This window comes from Apium graveolens, unplaced genomic scaffold, assembly GCF_009905375.1.
Source record: "Apium graveolens cultivar Ventura unplaced genomic scaffold, ASM990537v1 ctg6372, whole genome shotgun sequence".
Lineage (NCBI taxonomy): Eukaryota > Viridiplantae > Streptophyta > Magnoliopsida > Apiales > Apiaceae > Apium > Apium graveolens.
The window spans coordinates 46,870-52,500 of NW_027419420.1; positions in this window are offsets into that span (position 1 = coordinate 46,870).

The following is a 5,631-nucleotide window of genomic DNA, read 5'->3' on the forward strand; positions in this document are numbered from 1 at the left end:
AGCTATCAGAAGAATTTGGAGTGAATTCTAATGATGATGACTCTAATTCTTTGGATGAGAGCATGAACTTAGGGGGAGTAGCAGGCCCAAGTTCTGTTCCTGATCTTCCTGAATGGGCATGGGCAAAAGCCTCCACACCAAGAGAGTTTAGTGTCACTTTGATTAGACAAGTCATGACAATTCCGCAGGCCCTTCAGGAGACTACAGATGCTGGTACCAAGGCAATTCTTCAAGCTCATCTGGAATCTCTGCATCTCTTGTAGTTGCAGCATTTTCAACAAAATCTAAGTGTGGATGAGCTCAAATAGGACATTGCTGATCTGAAATCCTACAATGCTGAGAAGTTGGATTCAGTCATACCTTATGGTACTATGCAAGATTTGTTGGGGAGACTGAGGAAAGAATCTGATGCTGACAAGAGACTGGCCAGATTGGAAAACAGGGTTCAAATCATTGAAGATTCTATGGTCACCATTCTTCAGAATCAACAAACTCAAACAAATCTACTCATGCAACTGGCCAATGCACAAGGCTTGACTCCTACCCTTGATGATAACAAAAAGGGGGAGAATAAAGGGAAAGGGGAAGGAGAGCCATCAACAACAGTTCAAATTTCTCAAGTGCTAGTTTTTATCATCACCACTTCTCCAATTATTCAAATCAAAGGAAAGCTTGATGGAATTGATCTAATCCAGATAGCAGCAGCTGAATTGCAAGTCAAAGAGCAAAGGAAGAAGATTGATGAAAAGATGCAACACATATTTGGTTCTACAACTTCTCAATCACAATCTGTGAAGCACACCACAAAAGTGGAATCAATTATTATGGAACTCAAGCCAGTAGGGAGGAATAAGGTTGGAGAGACTTCTTCCATGGATTTGAAACCTATGGTCCTCAAGCCCAACAACAGATCCAATAAGGACTCTACAAAGAATCCTCTGAAAGAAGTGGATTTTCCTCTTCCAAAGGCTGATGAGGACAAGCTTTTGGGTAGAAGTATCTCATATCTCAAAGAGACCATGGATGTGGCTGTAAGGAGAAACATGGCTATTATCTTCAGAGAGGGAAAGAGCATATGTGTGATGCAAGGACATCCCAAATTCTCAATAGCCAAGAGGGAAGAAACCAGAAGGTTGAAGGAAGAAGCCAAACAGCTAAAGGCTGACAAAAGAGCACAAGCAAAGCTTGACAAACAGCTAAAGTCAAGTCAGGCTGGAGAACAGAAAGAAATTGAAGACAAAAGTGAAGATGAAGCTATGGGGGACATGGTTGGTATTGAGATGGAGGAAAGAAGTAAGGGAAGAGAAGAATGGCAGAAAGGGAACAGAAAGAAGGTCAATGCAAAAAGAAAAATGGTAGATAAGACTGAAGAAAACCAATCAATATCCAAACTACTACCCTCTATTCCTGAACCATTGTGCCTGACCCCTTCATGAACATTCATGGTGAAACAATCATTCCCAAGGAGGAACCAATTGATTGGGACACCATCAAATTGCCCACCTTCCTAACCTCTTCTCCACCATCAAAGAAGCAGAAAAGAAGAATCAAATCAACACCCTCTAGAGCCTCAATTAAATTCACATAGAAGCCTAAGCCTAAACCTCAAGCCTCTAAAGATGATTATGTTCACATCTATGACATAAAAGAATTTTCAGACATTGAACTCTATCTGGATGAGCTGGAGGAAGTAAGGGGAATAGCTGCCTACAGACAGCTACCAGAAAGACTAGTGTTCAAATACAAAGGAGATGGGGAAAGAACCTGGCCTCTTTACAGAATTCTGAATGAAGGCTACTCTACCTTGATTAGAGTCTACTCAGCCATACAAAGGGATTCTGGCTTTACTAGGACTGCCAAGATTGAGATTCTCAACAAGATTGCCAACATAAGGAAAACTTGGAGGGAGCCCAATGCTTTGCCTAGAACTTTACTCATTCAAGAAAGAGGAATTATAATTCACAAATCACCTCATTAGTTGATGGAGTTCAGAGACAACAAAGGAGTCAGAAGATTTTTCAGAATTGAAGATCGGCTCAAGATTGCCAGTAATGAAACTCTCAAGGATATGCAATCTAAGTTGGACATCAATGAAGAAGATGAAGCTGAATTCTACAGACAACTTCAACTTCAAATAGAGGAGAATGACAGGAGGCTAGGAAAGAAAACAAGGGATCAAAGGAAAAGGAAGTAATCTGCTCAGGCTAAAGGAGCACCCTTGGAAATAATGTAACTCTTCAATTCCATCTCAGCATACACATTTTTGTAGCACTTTTGAATTTCTGCTTTATTACAGTTAATATATTTGTCAAGTGTTTTGTTATCATCAAGCTAAACCCAAATTTATGCCTACAGTTCTAGTAGACATAAATAGGGGAGATTGTTAGGAATATGTGCATTAGTTTGATGATAAGTTAAACAAAACACTTAAGTAGAAATCTAGTGTTTGTAGCCTCAACGGATAAGACCATCTTGGCTATCCGTTGAAGGAGTAGCTTTACTTAGCAATAAGTTTAGTATTGTAGCACATTTCATTTTCTGGATTCAAGTTGTAATTCTTAGATGTTGTAGGAAAGTATCAGTCATGTTGACTACTAGTGGATATGCAAATAGGAGGGCTAATTGTAAATATTTCATGCCTTGTAATTCTGTATAAGTGAAGAAGTATCAACTGATATTGAAGACCTTCAACGGATAAGAAACAAAGCTTCAACGGATGTCTCTAATGCTTCAACGGATAATATCCATCAACGGATAAGTGCGTCAACAGATAAAGACTTCAACTGATAATACATCAACGGATAAAGCTTCAACGGATAAAGCCTCAACGGATAAGGCATCAACGGATGAAAGCTTCAACGGATGCTTAGTTCATTAGCAGTTGATAGTGACAATTCACAAGCTGACAGAGGCACATGGGTTGACAGAGACAAACTGGAATGTGGAAGCCTCTAGGAGGAATCAAGAAAATGCAGCATTCCCATTCTGATGCAAACAAGGAAGTATTCAAAGATTCACAGATTATCCTAGATTGCATTGGATAGAGAAATGAAGAAGAAACATGTGAAGAATCCTTTCAATTGTATTTTACAGTTTTGTCTTCACTTGTAAACTTGGTGTTATATAAACCAAGTAGCAGCTAGTAATTAGATAAGAATTTTCCTTAGCTGTTTAGAAATATCAAGAGAGAAAATCATCTAGTTTGTACTAGGAAGCAGCTGTGATTTAATTCTTTGAATCACAGATTTTCTGAAATAACACATCTCTGGTGGAACAACAAATCCACCAGAAAAGTTTTTAAGTTCTTTGTGTTCTTTACATTTGTGTTTGAATATATATCTGTCTGCATCAGCTTCAAGCAATTCACACACATTTGTTCACTTAAACACTTAGCCTTAGAAACTGCTCAAAACTTGAAAAAGTTTTGAGATTTACATTCAACCCCCCTTCTGTAAATCTCATTGTTAGTCCACTGGGAATAACAAAGAGGAAGACTCCATAGCTGATAGAACCAAGTCCAAGGGCTGGACTCTAGAGAAAGTGAAAAGTGATCTGCACTATAGCTTCTCCCATTCCTTATTTCAGCTTTGTTTTGAGTGCTTAGATAAGTTTGTTTTGTAGCGCGGGGGGATAGAAAGTGCTTTTTCCTGTAGTGGGGTAAGGATAGATTCTTTCTCTTTATTAGAACCGATACTGCACTTTACTTAGCCGAGTCAGTCCCATTCATTAAAGAAGAGAAGCTTGTATTGGAGTGCGCTGGTTCAATGACTAGAGGAGCAGAGCAGCAAGAGCATCCAGTGATTTTATCAATAGTAGGGACAGAACCACACTACAGGCATAAAACAGCATAAGAAAGAGAATAAGTATACTAGAGAGCTGGAAAGAAACTAAATTACTTTTCCGCGGAAAGGCACCAACAAAGGAACTGCTCCGCTTTTCTGGTTGTTAGGACAGTGAAATGGGCATCTCCGGGTCTCAATCGGCATCTCGGGGTCTCAGTTCAGGTGAAAAGCCCCCCTCTGTTCAATGGCCAATCTGAGTGCGCTCCGGATGTCCAGAAGGTCCACTCTCTAGTCGAAAGCTGAGCAAGTCAGGATGAGTAGAAGTATTTGAAGGTCCCTCGGGAACGGAATCCTACCCTTTTTCTATGTTAGCCAAAAATAGCCCAGATGGGACGAGACTAGTCCGGTCAACAGATACTAAATGATACCTTCTTGTATTCAGTATTCTCAGGACTCCCAGACCAGGGCTAGTCACTTTTGATCCCCATAAGTACGACAATCTCTCCTTCACTCGGCAGGGCACAGGCATCGGCCTTAATAAAGTACGTTTCTGTTTTCACGAAATAAATACGATTGATTGAAGCAGGCAAGGAAGGGGACGAAGTAGCAGCAACTTTAGACTCTATTGGGCAGATTTCCAAGACCCCTTTTACTTTTAGAATGTAGTTGAGTATTCGACCTGGTTCCATAGAGGGAAGAATGGGGCAGGGGCCCTGTCGTACGAAGGGAACTGAGAGTGCACTTTGCGAAGCTTAGATAAAGCGGGATTGCGGAGCTGTGAAGCGGCAAAGCCGACTATAGATACACCCCACTTGCGCTTTTAGCTTAGGTTTCTTAGTTAGGAACTTGCCTTTTAGGTAGGACCTGTCTTATTTGGTTTGCTAAAGGGTCAACTGGCCCAGGAGACAACACAAGTGGAAGCTGGCTTGGTGCCCTATTCGGTTAAAGGTTTCATACTATCAAACGTATCCAACTTTCTATCAAACACCTTTTTGCTCTATGTTTCTAAATACTGAGAATGGCCTTCTTTTTTGTCACAAAATTTAATGTTAGTATCCTGTGTGCTCGTGGTTGCTCTATGTGTTTATAACTTCTGTGTAGTAGGGACCTGAATCCGCGACCCTCATGGAGGTGCTTTTCCTCATAAGCTGCTATACCTTTGAAGTGCTATTATAAAGTAAATAGCCGGAGAATGAAATACCTTATTTTCCAACCAAAAAAACTCTCTTTTTTAAGGAAATGTTTTTCGAGCTGGGATATCCTTATGCAAGGTTCACTTTCCTGGTCAGAAAGGGGACAAGAACTAACAACTGAACGAGTGAAACGGAGTTCACAACGGAAGAGTGATGGCATGCCATGCCGGGCAGGTGAGATCAAATAGATGATAAGTACTAAAACAACTGGGAACCCCCATCTCCAACTGATGGAAGAGGGGCAGCGGCCCAAAGGCAAGAGACGGCATAGCTCGAGTAGAGCTAATAGTTCCGGAACTTCATCATTATTAATCTTAGCCGGGTTAGAGCCATACATAGGTAATAGCATGTCCCAATGCTATCTCCCTCGAAGTTGTTGTTCAATATGATCTTGTTTTTGGGGGGAGGATCCACTAAATGGACCAACGTAGCACTGTCGGGTCGATAGCCCTTGATCCGAGTTTTCGCTTGAAAGAAGCGCAACTTTTAGGATTTACTATTCTAATTTATAAAGGTGAAGGGAGCCAAACATGTAGTCTCATTGTGTAAGTTGGCACCCCCTTACTTCGTAGTATGCAATGAATTTCATTGTTCAGATCAAGGCGCATATGTCTTAGGTACCCCACCTATACATATAAATATCATATATGCACTGC